The sequence below is a fragment of the Candoia aspera genome, chromosome 3 (genome assembly GCF_035149785.1).
Source record: "Candoia aspera isolate rCanAsp1 chromosome 3, rCanAsp1.hap2, whole genome shotgun sequence".
NCBI classification, from domain to species: Eukaryota; Metazoa; Chordata; class Lepidosauria; order Squamata; family Boidae; genus Candoia; species Candoia aspera.
Window position 1 is genome coordinate 4,742,028 of NC_086155.1, and position 16,296 is coordinate 4,758,323.

Genomic DNA, 16,296 nt, shown 5'->3' on the forward strand with positions numbered 1-16,296 from the left:
AAATTCACCATTGGTCACTACGTTTTGTTAAAACCAAACTATCTTGGTCGTTGGTGAATTAATTTTTGGATCTATAGCACTCAATGCATATGCAATCTAACTTCTGCAGCTGGAAGGATGTTTTTTCAGTTATAGTAGTTGAAAGCGGTTTGAATTATGGTAGAATCGGGATTAGGTAATGTTTTAATATTAATATACTGTCTTAAGATTAATATACTTGTGGGTACAAGCTTATACTGTAATTTTTATTCTACTGCTTTCATGCACTTCTCTATAAACACAGTACAAATAATAGATATTTTACTGTATGGTTGCTGCTGCAAGCCGTTGGATTCTTAGCCAACACCACCACTTCATTTGCATTCAAACATGCACAAACGTTTTCATCCTCAACCAACACACTTCCTACAACTCCACAAACATTCCTTATATAATTATGTATAAATACTGCATTATTCACCAATGCCACAAGATCAGCCCACCTTCAGATCTATTACCTCTCCTCTTTCTCTTACAGTACTTACAGGCAGGCAACATTGATCTGTCTTTCAATTCCATTCGTGAATTCACACTCTTTCCCACGTATTCCTCTTACGTGCCAAGTTGCAACTTCCCATATGCCACGGTCATCACCAGATGGCCCCAGAGATGCTGACTTTGGTCACCTATCGTGGCTTTGGTCATTTGAAGCTTTTTTAGTAAGACAGAGAACCTCCAGAGCAGTGTTTCTCAACCCTGGCTGCTTTAGGAGGTGTGGACTTCAACCCCCAGAATTCCCCAGCCAGCTATGGTATGCTATATTTATTTATTTATTGTTCAAATTTTGCTACCACCCATCTCCTCCAAGAGAGGGACTCTGGGCAGTAGAACTGGCTGGGGAATTCTGGGAGTTGAAGTCCACACCTCTTAAGGTGGCCAAGGTTGAGAAACACTGAACTAGAGGGTGCAGAATAGGAAGGGGGCTAGAAAGCCCCATTTGGAAACTTTTCCATGTCCTGAGACATCCAAGCAATCCGCTTGGGCTGCATGCAAAGTCCAGATTTGGCTTTCAAATTGTTTTTGAGTGAATCCGGTTAATACGTCCCTACATTATAAAGATGCATGGCTAATAAGAATCCATGAATTTTCTCAGGGCAGCGTGCTTGACCAGGTGCAGCCGCTCCATAAATTTCTTGGGGGGGGGGATAAAAGCCCCCCCCTGCTTTCAGGCAATTCTGATAGAGACAGGCATAGCAAAAAGGGCATCTTCTAACAAATGAATCTCATGCTTTTTCTATGCCAGTGTTTCTCAACTTTGGCCGCTTTAAGAGGTGTAGACTTCAACTCCCAGAATTCCCCAGCCAGTATAGCATACCATAGCTGGCTGGGGAATTCTGGGGGTTGAAGTCCACACCTCCTAAAGCAGCCAAGGTTGAGAAACACTGCTCTGGAGGTTCTCTATCTTACTAAAAAAGCTTCAAATGACCAAAGCCACGATAGGTGACCAAAGTCAGCATCTCTGGGGCCATCTGGTGATGACCGTGGCATATGGGAAATTGCAACTTGGCACGTAAGAGGAATACGTGGGGAAGAGTGTGAATTCACGAATGGAACTGAAAGACAAATGGGAGTTGAAGTCTACACCTCTTCAGGCGGGCAAGGGTGAGAAACACCGCTCTATGCACGGAACAGACGGACGTGCACGCAACGCTCGGTGGCACATTGAGTACTCTAGCGCCCATCGTCCCCAGCCCCAACATATACACGCGAGCAGAACGGGTTGACGGAAGTTGCAAACGGCACCACCAGAGACTTTCGCTATGATCTGGCTTCACAGAAGACCCCAGCGCGAGCCTCCCTGGTGGTCTAGTGGTTAGGATTCGGCGCTCTCACCGCCGCGGCCCGGGTTCGATTCCCGGTCAGGGAAAAGGAATTTTACCACACGCAGATCCCGGCGCGAGCAATCCTCTCCCGGGGGCTCCTGGGCCCAAAACTTTCCCGGGGAACGGGCGGCTGCGAAGCCTCTTTTGCATACGTCCCCCCCGCCCCCGCAACGAAGCCCGCAAGACCCCGGCGCCCACCAGCCTCGGGCGGCCGGCCGGCCAGGCAGGGCCGGAGCGCGAGGCGGGATCGGCGCGCCCTGCCGCAGAAGCGCCGCGCCTCGGCCATGCCCGAGCCAGCCGGGGTAGCACCGGGAATCCCCTCGCGCGCAGCAAAGCCTCATGCGCACGCGCGGGCGGGGAGGGAGGGAGTGCTGCTCCCCCTCCCCCTCCCGTCCGCGCGCCTCACGCACCTCGCGCGCCCGCGGGGGTGGGCGCGCCTGTCGCGCCCCCGCCCGTCTGCCCCGCGGCTCTCCCTTCCCAGCCCCGCCGGCGCGTTCCCGCCACTCCTCCTCCGTCGACAGCCGCTTCCCATTTCCGCTCCTCCACGTTTTTATTTTTAATTCCGATTTTTTTCCGAATGGGCGCGCGCGCGCCGCCGCCGCCGCGGCCTGCGCCAAACCTCGCCAGAGAAGCCGCGGAGGCGCACGCGCACGCCCGCACGGGCTTTCCACCTTCCCGCGTGCCCTCACGCGCCTGTCGGGGTCGCGCGCCCCCGCCGCCTCGTCCCGCTCGCCCTCCTGCCGGCCTCGTGGGCGCGCACGTCGCTTGTGTCCGGGCGGGCTGGTCGGTCGGCGGCGCGAGCGCTTTGGGCTGCTGGCGGTTGGCACCGGCCGGCCGGCTGCCTGCCCCCTCGCCGGCCCTCTCTCCCACCCGCCCTCCCGGCTGAGCAGGCCCCGGCCCGCACCCGCTCCCCGCGGCTCCCCCAGGCCGCCCGAAGGCGGCGGCGAAGGCGCAGAAGGCGAAGGGAGGCGGCGGCCGCGGCAGGTGAGGGCCGGGCGAGGCGCGGGAGCGGCGGGGAGGGGCGGTGGGGGCGCGGCGGCGGTGGCGCAGTGGGGCGGGAGGGGGCGCGGCGAGGGGCGGCGGACCGGGAGGGCGAGGAAAGGGGAGCGAGCGGAGCCGGCGGGGAGGCGTTGGACGGGGGTCTTTCGTGCCCATCTGAGCGCCCCCCGGACGTTTCGCGGCTTTTGCTGGCGGGGGTGAGGAGGGGCCCGCGAGTGCTGGAAGGGAGCGAGCGGGCGGGCGGGCCAGGAAAAGGCCGCAGGGCTGGGGTGAAGCTGCCGGGCCGCCGGGGAAGCCCCCTCCCCGGTCTCCTGGGCTCTCTTTCGGGTGGTGGGTTTGGGGGTGCTCGAGAGGCCGTTGGGTTCTGCAAGGAAGAGCTGTCGGGGTATTCTGGGGAGCCTCAGTCAGCCCTTCGCGGAGAGGCGCATCCTTGGGGCCTGTTCTTTTTGACACCCCCCCCCCACCTTGTTGGCAAAGATAAAGGCTTCACGGGGGCAGAAAACCCATATTGCATACGTTTGCTTGCATTCCAGATTGTTGTGTATTTGGGAGGGGGGAAGGAGAATCCAGTGTGCCCCCCCCCCCCCAATTCGTGACTCTTCCAAATCCATGCATTTTCCTTGACTTTTGTGATAGGGGCCTTTAACAGCAGCTGACGTATGCATTTGATAGGATGGAGAAGGTAGCTTCGCTGTGTGCCTGGTGCTGAGTGTTCCTTCAGTGGCTGATGCTGTTTCTAACCAGACCCAAAGGAGGGAGGATGAAGAATCAGAGACGTGCGTCATTCCTGTATTTTATCTCTGTCTCAGAATTACAGACTTGATGGTCCGGTCCAGTCAGTTTATCCCTGTTGCTGGGATGATTGGCTCTTTCTGGAGAAAAAGCAAAGCCATCAGGCTGAACACCGGTGCTATGTAACACAGGAGGGACTTGTATCAACTTTATGTCTTGCAGGCCTGTTATCTAGTGAAGCATCAGTTTGCAAAATTGCATTTAATAAATACATTGCTAAGTTTTGCTCTTTGTTTCTGCAGTTTGGGTAGCTTGTTCTGTAATATCATGTGTATTCAAGGGGAAAAGACAAAGTCAGTACATCACTTTGAACCAGTGTGAGATAAAATCTGCCTTTATCAGTTCAAGCTATTTTATTGCTGCAATTTTCTCCTTGGAATGTGTAATGGTGATTGTGCCTTTTATTAAGATACAGTGGCTGGCTACTGAAACAAAGACTGAGCTAGACTGGTCATTCAGTGGTGAGCTATAGTAACATCTTTAATTACCGAAAAACATTTGTTCATGGATCTATTTGCAGAGTTTATAGGCTCTTCCAGTCAACTGACTCTGAGCAAATCCATAGTTGGGATTAAAATACATAACAATCAAAGGTTAAAACCAAGATCATACATTATAAAACACCCAGGTACACTAGGAATCAAACAGTCCCCTATCCAAAAACCAATAAAAAGTAAATCTGGAGGGATAGACACAGCAGCCCTAAGGAGAACAGCAGCCAAAAAAGCCTGTTTCTGTGGTCCTTGTACATGGCAATCTCTGACTGAGAGGACCTGTAAAGATCCTGCCCTACTTTATCATAAGGGGGGGCGGGGTGAACATTATTTGGGGAAGGTGGTCCCCCACAGAAATCGAAACAGAGCTGTTACATTGGTGCCTTGAGGTGGGCCCATACCAGCTGCCACAATCTGGAACAGTCTCTACTACCAAATGCCCTTTAAGGGCAGCCCCATATGGAACACATCACAGTAGGCCAATCAAGGCACAAATTACAGGAAAGGTTGCAGTTAGCATGCAAGATGGAGCTGTGCAAAGGCACTCCTGGCCCTGGCTACCACCTGCTCGTCATTAATCGTTATTTAAACTCAGTTGGAAGGAACTAGTGCTTGCATACTTTGTGAAAAGAGCAGTTGTTGTAAACTATTTCAGACCTCGGGTCCCCTTTACAATTTCCTGTTGAAATCTTTACTGCCTGTGCATTTCATTTCTCTCCACTTTACAAGAGGAATGAAGGCTACAAACTGGGTCAGTTGCCTACCCATCCCCTTGGCAGCAGTTAAAATCTCTTGTGGTTCCCAGGACTCTTGACCAAAGGCCAGTGGAACCATTCAACATATGGGATTAAATTGGATATTGCCAGTGGTGCATGATTCATTTATTTTACAGTTCTGCATAAAGCTAATTGAATTAGCATCTCCTATTTTCTTTTTGCACTGAAAGGGATATAAGCTTTGGGAGAAAAACAGTAGGAGACAAAAAAGTGTCCAGTTGATTATGGTTCTGTCCCTCAAATTCTTTCACTCATTTTGGTAATAGATCTGCCAGACTTGGAGATGCCTGGCGAAGGTAGCTTCTTGATAAGATCCTAAAATTAGTTCTCTTCCTGCATTTTTGAACTTGTGTTCTTGGGCCTTTGTGATGCTCATCCCCATGAACACCAACTTCAACATACTTTATTCCCAACGTTTCCTGGCTTCCCATATTTCTGTGCTTCTCCTTCGTATTGATTATAAGCATCCTCTCTCCACCACATATTCTGGAATACTGTAGACTATGTTGAGTATTTCAATCATTGCTACATGTTGCTTTGAGTTGTTGTTTTAATCAGATCTTACCTGAAATGAAGTTTCTGCTGTTTCTGCTCCTCCCATTAACTTTCAGGTCAAATTCTATTCCATACCTTGGGATTTGGGGGTCGTGTCCACTGAATGCGTTCAGGGTTTAATCAATGGAAGCTATAACTATGCTATTTTCTCCAGAATGGGATTTTTAAGTCTTTTGTGAGCAGTTCCTTTTCCTGCCTTTTTTGCTGGAGTGGGACATTTTCTTTTGCACCAGGAATTAAACCCATTTGACTTCAGTAGGGTCATAGCATCCTGCCTTACAAAATTGGGCAAGCTTAGAATATTTACTGTCAGGCACGTTTGTAGCTAGCTTTTAAAACCTTATACGGTGGTGCTTTTTTTCTTGCTATTCTGATGAAACACTGGGTTGTGGAAGGATTGCTGAATACTTGAGCATTTGTTTCTGATTTGGGCCTGCTATTTTTCTGAGGCAAACCTTCCGTGTTGCACAAATGTTGAGGCCAGAGCGCTTTATTAACAAATTTTATGCAGCGCAAACATTTTTTTTTTGGATGTAACTAATACTATTCCTATTCTCTTGTATTTTGGAATGAGAGAGCTCTCAAGCTGCCTGTGCAGTCTTTTATTGTGCCCTTAGGAATCGGCTTATGTAGGCTATAGGGAATGGAAGTGTGTGACTCAGACATATGTGCACGTGGCAGGATTGAAAAGGACAGAAGGCTGGTCTTAGTGTTTGAAAAACGAGGTGGAATCCTTTATAAACATTGATATGTTATGAGGTGGTTGTTAAGAACATAAGAACATAAGCAATGCTCTGGCCCATCTAGTTCAATAATCATTTCTCAGTTGTGGCCACCCAACTGCCCAAGGGAGCCCACTGGATTGGACACCTGGCCCACATAGGCCAGCTGTCTGTTCTCTAAGTCAGTGTTTCTTAACCTTGGCAACTTGAAGATGTGTGGACTTCAACTCCAGTATGGCTGGCTGGGGAATTCTGGAAGTTGAAGTCCACATATCTTCAAGTTGCCAAGGTTGAAAAATGCTGCTCTTAACTGGCCCACCAACTGCCCAAGGAAGCCCACCAGTCTCCCAGCAGATGGCCTTCAGAGGCAGCCCCACTGCCATCAAGGCTAAGAGCCATGGATTCCCAGGACTTCCATGAATTAGTCCAACATTTTTAGAAGCTAGCTGAGCTGGTTGCCAGCACCACATCTTGTGTTAATATCTTTTTTTTTAAAGAACTTTATTAATTTTCAGAGTATAGTTAAAATACAAAATAGAAAAGATAGAATACGAAACTAAAGAAAAAAAGAAAAACTATAAAAGTAGAAAACAGAAACAAAGTGACTTCTGATCTTCTCCAATAAAGATATGAATACATATACAAATATAATCTTTTACCATTAGTTAAACTTTAGTAACATTTCTATCAGATCAAACCATTTAATCATTAAAGCCCAAAATCAAAACTTCATTTTTTTCTGATACAAGCAAATAGTCTAAAAGTGGTTGACAGAGCAACAAATCCCGACATGGTATTTTCTCTTATCAACGCTGTTAACTTTGCCATGTGGGCCAGTTCCAACGGTTTAATCATCCATTCGTCTACTGTAGGAATTTGTGGTTCTTTCCATCTTTGTGCATATAAAAGTCTTGCTGCTGTAATCATGCATAAAAGCAAAGTCCCATGTTGTTTCTCAATATCTCGTGATAATATCAATAAACTCTTGAAAAGTCAAGTTCTTTCAGTATTAGCAGCTTACAGCCATTATTGAACATTACTTTGGGTTCTCCTTTCAGTCTATGCGTTGTTTTCTCAGTCCTTTGCAATGCTCACCCCACTTGGACTAACCTCAAAGTGCTTTGTTCCCAATCCTGGCTTGCTGTCTGTGTTTCTGTCACTCCAAAGTCAGATGATTCTATTCTGTGGACCAAGCAATAATGAAATCACAGCCCTCCATGTAGGAGGAAGTGATGGGTCTCTGAGGATGCTGCAGAACTGGAAAGTGAGAAGCAGATCACATGGCCGCCTCCTAGGGCCATTCATGTGCCTTTTCTTCCTTCTTCCAACTTTGCTCTTTCTCAGTCAAAAGCCTGGTAGACCTAGCGTTGAGCATGATGGTTGCCTTAAATAGAAGGCCTGCTGAAGATACAAAGCAATTTGTTGTTTCAGTTTAACTTAGAATGGCAAGAATGACCATCTTAAATCCTTCTCATCCACTTGAGAGTTCTCTTGACAAGCTGAATATGCAGCTCAGGTGAATATACCTGTGCAAAGGTGTGTAGGCCTCCTGGGCACAATAATTGCATTTAATTCATCACATCCTGCCTTTCCAGATAGCAGCCCTACCAAGGTTGAGTACAAGTAGCATCAATAATTACAAGTAGAATAATGAATTTTTAAAAAACTTGTTCTTGTAGAATAGTTAATAGGAATAAGCCTATGGAATGGGAGGGGATAATCTTCAGAAGTGGATTTTGCACACCTTTCTTCCTCTCCTTTTTCAGGTATTTTTTCATTACTGCCATTTCTGCCAAACAAAAGCCTTCCCTAACCCAGAAGTTCCCTGATGTGCTGGGATTCCCAGAACTCTCCAGGAATTCTAGGAGTTATAGTCCTAACAATTCCAGGGGATGTCATATTGGAGAAGGTATCCTTACAAGACCCCCAGCCCTAAGAAGCCAGTGATCTCTGCTTTGGAAATACTCATCATTTCCTCACGTAGAGCTGGACGTTGAGAAAAAGTAGCATTCCTAACCCCATTAATGGCGGCTGTTGCTGTTTTGGTATTTTTTGTTTTCTTCCCCAATTCTCCTTCTGTGGAGTGGGATCTAAGTAGTCCTCAGGTGTATTTGCAGGTGGAATTAATAGGCAGGGGAAGGAAACAAAATTATCTTGAATTTTCGTTTCTTGCATTTTCATACCTCAGCTGTGGGTCTGGCAACGTTCATTGGTTGAGCTACCTTGTGGTTTTCTCATTAGGCAACTTGTTCAGTTCCTCATATAACAAGGAAGCTGTTGCTGAAGTTATGCTAAGCTTTCATTCTTTGGTTTTAACTTATTGCTGTCTGGTGGCATCAGTTGTTTAAAAGTGATTCAAGTAGAAAAGCATCCTTGTTCCCTACCTTGGAAACCCATGACATTTTTCTTAATGGAAGCTGTAGCAGTAACTCTGTTGATGTACATTACTATAAGAGTGAAAACGTTAAAAACGATGGCTTCATTCGGTAGACTCTTGGGTTGGATGTGCAAATTCCATAAATGAAGATGTTAATAATCTTTCCTCATCGGTTAAAGCATCTGCCTCTCAGATAATTCCTAAGCAGAGTAAACAAAAATATTAAAGGCTATAGAATATTTATAACATTTATAAATATTCTGTTTATGAATATTCTGTATTTGTTTGTCATGGATCAGATGCGTTTTCAAGTCAGTCCTCGCCCTTCATCCTTCTTCGTACAAATGTGGCAAGGCATTGCGTTTAGATTTGTAATGACTGAATGCAAGCAGACTGCTAATTAGGCCAGGAATGTGTGCAATGTGTCGTGAAACCTATTATTTTAGTTTGTCACATAAACCAGTGATCACAATAAGCCATCATATGATTTATTTGGGCATATAGCAGGTTGTATGAATTTGTATGCATTTCAGTAATATAGAATTAAGTGATATATGTCTGCTCATTTTGGATATGTTGTTTTGATATTTAGAAACTGAACAAAATTGTAACTGGGGGCAGGTTTTCCTTTGCCATGAATTTGCTCATTGCCATCTTACAAGATTCAGTTAATGCAAGTAGCTATTCACAGATTTGCCTCTGTCTGTTGTTGGTAGTGAAATGTCGACTTGCTGAGTGAAGCATTTTAAAATATCTGTCTTGGAGGCATCTCTGGCGGTATCCATGGAAACTCTGCTTTTTGCTTTTAGTCAGCGGCAAAAGTACGAAGGAAAGAAGAAACCTGTAAGTTTTTATTATATGCAAGATGATGATCCAGGAGTTCCCTTTCACATGTACCAGATCAGTGTTTCTCAACTTCAGCCACTTTGAGATGTGTGGACTTCAACGCCCAGAATCCCCCAGCCAACTTTAACACCTTAAAGCTGCTGAGGTTGAGAAACTCTGCACTAGGTGATCCATTTTATGCTCGTTGGTTTATTCGTTCCACATCTCAGGTGTGTCAGAACTGCCGGGAGTCCTACAGGTGAACCAGCTCTTAACACAGAGTGTTCCCCGGCCTGCTTCCTTTGGGGTGTGTTGGACTCCTCCTTTCATAATTCCGAGTATAAGAGCAGGTTATCCCACATCTCTAGGAAGCAGCATCCGAGAAAGCTGCCTTGAGCATTGTTGAGTGAGAATGGAGTTTTTAGATGTTGAGTGCTCTTGTTTTGAGGGCAGAAGTGAAGCGACAGCATGCGGGAGGGAGCTGAGGAGCTGCTTATCAGCACATTTTATTTGGTGGCTGTTTATGCTGAGTGTGCCCACGTTTAAATTTTATTTGATGGTCCTGCTGGCTGAAGATACTGAGATTTGATCCAATTTACCTAGGCGGCAAGAGGTTGGGGAAGTTCAGCTTCCAAATGAGAATAAATGAATATGGTTTATTAAATTACTTAATTGGTGAACTTGATCTTCCTGCCATTTTTAATGTGGCTTTGTCTTGTCCTTTACAAATGCTCTTTTAGGCAGAAGTAAAATGTTGCCTTTTCAGCCTGAGAATCATGTCCGTAGTAATAATAATAGCAGTGGTAGTTTTAAAAATGGGCTCTTTCTCTTGGGTGCATCGCTGTTGGAGCTGTCCAGCATATAATAATGAACACTTCAGTCTCTTTCCCAGAGTTGGTTTAGTTAAATGTCTTCTGACTTACAGCTAAATATGCTTCCTGAAGGGTTTTCCCCCTGGAAAAAAAATCAGCTTTCAAGATTGCAAGAAGCAGAGAAATGGAAGAGGGAGGGAATGTAGAAGAGGTGTACATCAATCATTTCTCGTTTGCTGCTCTACTTTTTCTTTTTTCTTTTCTTTTTGTCTTCCTCTACTCTTTTTTCCTGTAGGATTTCAATTAGATAAATAGACTTTGGGGAGCTGGGGAGAAAGCAACAGCTTAAGGGAATACACCTCTTCTAGAATTACTACTTTGGTGAGGGGAAAAAGGGCTGTTGAGAAGGCGCTACCAGTGTTTGTGCGTAACATGTAGTTCTGCCCTAAAGGCCTTTTACTGGAGGCACAAACAGGATGTTGAAAATGTTTATATAGTGTAGTGTTTATGGAAAACGTACTATGGAAATAAATAATTCACATACCAATTTTTAAGTAAGTGGCAATTCTTGGATCTTTTGCTTCTTAATAGTGGTGCTAATGTTAGCCTGTTCGCTTTGCAAACATGAAAGTTGGCTTTTTTCTTTGTTGAATGTTTAGATTTTGCAAGCTAATATTAAGAATATCAGCTTTAAGAAGGTTTTTAGAGAAAAATGTGAAAATCTGGTGGCAAATATTTATATTTGTATTTTTAAACTTATTTTAAGCTGGTTAGGTTTCCACGTGAATAGAAAGTTGGGATACACATTCAGTAATCAATTAAAAATGTTATGTCTCTTTGTGTTCATTTTTCCCTTTAAGAGTTAGTTTCAATTTCCATGAATTTGAGGATATTGCTTCAAATTTTAAAATATAGAAATGTGCTGTGTTCCTTTTTCTTTGTCTTCATGTGAATGAAAGCAATATGTAGAGTGTTTTATCCTCTTTCAGAATTGGCAGATGAGCTATAATCCATTGATTCATGATAATAGTCTAGCTTGTTTGCATCATGTGTTGAAAACACCTTAAAATCTTAGCCAGTCTTCGGTTGATTAGAAAGCCTATAAAGCCTACACGGCAGGGGGCTGGGTTATTTGAGGGATCGTGTCTCTCCAGTGACATCCACCCGTCCCATCAGGTCCAGCAGAAGAAGCTTATTATGGATTAAACCCACTAGAAAATGTCATCTGGTGGGACCCAGGAGAAGGCCTCTTCTGCTGCTGCACCTGCCCTATGGAACATCGTTCCCCCTGAGGTCAGGCTGGCCCCGACCTTGATGGCCTTCCAGAAGAGCCTGAAGACCTGGCTTTGTCATCTGGCCTGGGGATCAGAGAGTGGTGTAGAGCCCATAAAATGGCTGTACTATTCTTGAATGGCTGTGCTCTCTTGGTGATTCTACTATATGGCTTTTAATTGTTTAATTGATTTTAATGTTTCTGTTGTTTGTATGGCTGTTTTATTTTTTGGTTTTTTGATACTGTTTATGTTTTAATCCTAAGCTATCCAGAGACACTAATGTGAGATGGGCAGCTATTTAAATTGGATGAATAGATAGATAGCAACTCACAATCCTTCCTTGTTTCTAATATTTATTCAGCATGGAAGAAAATTGCATCTCTCCAGTGTGAATGTACCATAAATTTGCAAATGAAAGTCTTTCCAGTTAAAATACTCCCTTTCTGTTTCTCATTCTTTTGACAGCAACATGCTTTCATGGCACCAAATAGAATAATTAACTCAGCTAGCTTATGTAAGATAGTCCTGAATTTTAACAAGAAAATCCATACAAAATACCTGGCGTAGTTTCTTCAGTTTATTGACTACCACAGACTTCTAAAAACACATATGCCAAAAACAGATTGATTGTCTATAAATATTGAATTAAGGAGCACCAAGAACATAGATGCCCATGGTTGCATTCCAACATGGGGAATGTTTGAGAATTGTTGTACAATATTGATGGCATTGAATGAACACTGAAGTACTGAACTTGAAGCAGTTCTCAGAGGATACCTAGATACCTGATCTTGTGATATGTTTCGTTGAGGTAGCCACATAGGACAGTTTTCTTCGAATAAAACTCTAGTCATTTCAGCACTGGGTGAAAGCCTTATTAGCATAGATATAATAAGAGGTAGTCAAGATAGGTGTAATTATACTATTACACCTATCTTGACTACCTCTCATAATAGAACCACAGAGATGACTTTGGAAAAATGATGCAAAGGCAGTTGTCAAAATTTAAGCTCAGAACAGGAAGAAAACAACAGAAAGAAACTCAGGCTAGCTGCGCCTTAACTCTCTGGAGTATAGAAGGGAAGGAGGGAGGGAAGGAAAATACAGTCAGATTTTCAAGTTTCTGCTACTCTAGCCTATATCAGTGGAGTATTACATTTAGAATCTGTTTCTTGGCCTGGCCTATTTTGAAAGGCTGACAAGTATTTGTATATTTAAGTTTGTCCTTTTAAGGGTGTTGCTTACTTTAAAATAATCATGGTCTCATGTAAACTTTTACTGTTCTGATTTTTTAAATTTATTAGTTATATCCATAGGTGATAAATATGCAGTTCATACATTTCTAAAATGAACAGATCTATTGTTGATAGGGGCAGTCTACAAACATAGCAGGCATTTCTGTACAATATATGGGCAAGATGTAGGCATGGTTTGAACCGACTTGTAAAACACTGAAAACCGAATTAAAAATCTTACCAGTTGCTCAGGTCAAGATAATTATTTGGGAGTTGAGCATGTGTGAAGGAGAATGTGTTGCAATAATACTGATCCAAAACAGTAAGAAATAGTGAGTCAGAAATCCAGACATATGCTGTGTTCTTTTATCCATAATTTTGGTGGTAGGAGCATTGCTGAATCAGAAGGTAAGGCCTACTAGCATTCTGCTGCGAATTCACCTGCTTGCAAGAATTAACCATTAGTGAGGAACTCTTTATTGAACCCAACGATGGAGTTTCCATTTAGCTGCATGCCTTTAAGATGTACCAGTCTTAACTCAAGTCTCCACACTCACATTATTTTACTAAATTAGAAAGTTCCAGACATTGGCATGCTTCTCAGAGCAAAGGTGTTCCTGCCCTTTACCATTTTGCCGGCTCCTTTTTACACTGTTTCTTGCTATCCTAGCCTTTTCCGTTGAGGGACTAGAATTGCACATGGTAATCCCAAGTGTGGGTTGTAAGCCGTACATTCAAATGGAAGCATTACGATAGTGGCAATATTGTTTTTTATCCCTTTTGTAGTGATTTCTTGAGAGCTAGTTAGAGGCACCAGGCTAGAAACTGGGAGACGGTGAGTTCTGGTCCTGCTTTGGGCACAAACCCAGCTGGGTGACTTTGGACCATTCCCTCTCTCTTTGCCCTAGGAGGACGGTGGCGAGGGGAAATCACTTCCAAAAATGCTGCCGAGAAAACTGCAAGGATTTGTCTAGGTAGTTGCCAGGAGAAGACTGACTCAGAGGCCCACACACAAATAAAGTGATTTCTTATTTAAAATGTCCTTTTCTCATAAAAACCCCCCCCCAAAACTGCTGCATATTGAGTTGATACTTTTATTAAGCTGTCTGAGATAATTTTCTTATCATTAACCATCAAAATATTGGTGAACCTAGGCTTTTATTTTTGCTTCAGTCTGCTGTATGGCATATTTAGTTAAATGACATTTGCCATTCGGTATTTAGAGTATGTTATATGTAGATTTAGCAAACTATTAAAAACATAATACTTCAGGAGAACCGAATGCAACCATTTAGTTACTTACTGTCACTTTTTTTATCTTCTTAGAATTTAGTTTTTGATGTTACTTCGTCATTTTTAACTTTGGGCCATTTACTTGAATTGATCGTGCTATCGATATTGTATTACAAATCATTGAATGTAAGTCACCAAGAGTTCCCACATGGAAAAGCATGTGGAAGTGTTGTTAAACTACTCACTGATAAATCAGAAATAATATTGGCTGATAGTGTCCACGGCCTTTGCTGTGTGTAGATTAATACTCAGTGCATGAGAATTAAATAAGAGGAGCTTGAACACCTAATACTGTATGACAGAAACCTGATGGAATTTATCCTATAACTGGAATGTTAGCAGCTGAAGAAACAGAAGCAATAGAAGGAGTCTGGTAGTATCTTTTCCTATTAACACATTTTATTAAAAGGCGTAGGCTTTTGTGAGCCATAGCCTACTTCATCAGATGCACAGAGTTTCTGGACTGCTACGGGTTTTACTGTAAATTGGGATGAGGTTTGCTGTAGCTTATCAATTAACTGTTGCAATGTGTCAAAAGTCCATTGTGTTTGCTGAGACCTTCTGAGATAGCCTGAAATCTTTTGATGTACAGTATATGAGTTCAGCTAAGACAGGGAAAACAAATTGCAATTGCACAGTTCATTGCATATTGGAAGTGTCTATCCCTGCTCCTAAAGCCAAGAAAATGAACTTGGCATTAGTGTAAAGCGCATCTGAGTTAAAATAAGTGGAGTGGAGGAAATAATTTTATCTATCTATCTATCTATCTATCTATCTATCTATCTATCTATCTATCAAATTTGTCACCGCCCATCTCCTCCGACCGGAGGGACTCTGGGCGGTTTACAGCACAGAATAAATATACAATAAAAACTCAAATAAAAACACAGTAAAATTCCAATAAAATCCCATTAAAAACCCAAACAATTTCTTAACTACCCCAGCTCGTAATAATAAAAATACTGTTGTTGGTTTCTCCAACCAAATCATTGAGAAGATGTGAATGACCCTTTCCAAAACCAAAGTGGAGGTCTTTCAAGAGAGCATGAAGTTGTAGTGATGGGGAACTATGCTACCTTGAACCGAAGACAAAGTCTGGTACTTAATGGCTGCTCCTGATCTGTCTTGCTGACTTTGAGAATGGAGGAAGACAGAAAAACATCAGCTCTCCTTGATTTAATACCAACTGTCAGGGAAAACTTAATGGATGAAATGAGAGTAGCAGGAACATTTGGGGAAAGTCATTGTGTAATGCTGATGTTCTTGATATTAAGGGTAATTAAAGCTGAGTGTAGTTGAGTACATGTCTTAAGACTGCAAGAGAGTGGGTTTTTATAAGCTCAGAGGTTATAGGTCCAAAGGTTGGTTGGATGGTCCAAAGAAAAAGAAATGCTCAAAAGATAATTGCAAACAGTTCCAGCAAGTGGGGTGGGTGGGTGGAAGCAGCACAAGCCACTAGGACCACCCAAAAACCATATTAAATAACTGAAAAAGAGGAATTGGTCACAAAGAAAAAGAATGAGCAGCTAGCCCAAAATTGTAGAGCATCATAGAATCAAGAAAAGCTAAAACCCAGAATGAGCTGAAGTTGGGGAAGGATGCTAGGAATACCAAGAAGGGCTCGTTCAGATATTTTCAAAATAAAAAGAAGAGAAAATAAATGGTGAATGAAGATGGCTGAATGAAGATGGCAAGAGGCTGACAAAGAATAGGTAGAACTAATCAACTTTAATCATGGTTCATTCTTCTCCAAAAAGAAAATATATCTATTTCCTTGGAATGCGTTACAGTCTTCAGTGCCAGATGAATCACTCTCTGGGTCGTAAAGGAATTAGCCGATGGTCTGGTCCATCTTGGACAATGGATTGGCAGCTTACGGGAAGAGGGCAGATATTGCCACTGTCTTCAGAAATGGTGCAAATGGAGTATTGCTGGGAGTTCTAGTACAGCTGTTCTGACCTCAGTACCTGGAAAGATTTTAGAGCAGATCATAAAATGAAAAGAATGAAAAGCACTTTTAAGCACTTTTAAAACTGTGTAGTGATTGGCTACAAGACAGAAATAACATTCAAAATGATCTTGATAGGCTAGAGAATTGGGGTGGAAATAACACAGTTAAGCTTAACAGAGCTGTGTGTTTAAGAAACAGATTGAATGCACAGATGCAAAATGGGGCTGTTTGGCAGGACTACCTGTGAGAAGGATCTCGGAATAGTAGTCGATTACAAGCTGAAACTGAATCTAAGTCAGCAGTTTGATGTGAGTGGGGGAAAAAAAAAA

The 16,296-nt window shown here is 43.3% G+C and overlaps 1 non-coding gene across 1 annotated transcript; it reads left to right on the top strand.

The window, feature by feature from the left end:
- The first annotated feature begins 1,834 nt into the window (after positions 1-1,834).
- On the top strand, positions 1,835-1,906 carry TRNAE-CUC (transfer RNA glutamic acid (anticodon CUC)). The gene has a single exon. It is a non-coding gene; the product is annotated as a tRNA-Glu (tRNA).
- Positions 1,907-16,296: the final 14,390 nt, after the last annotated feature.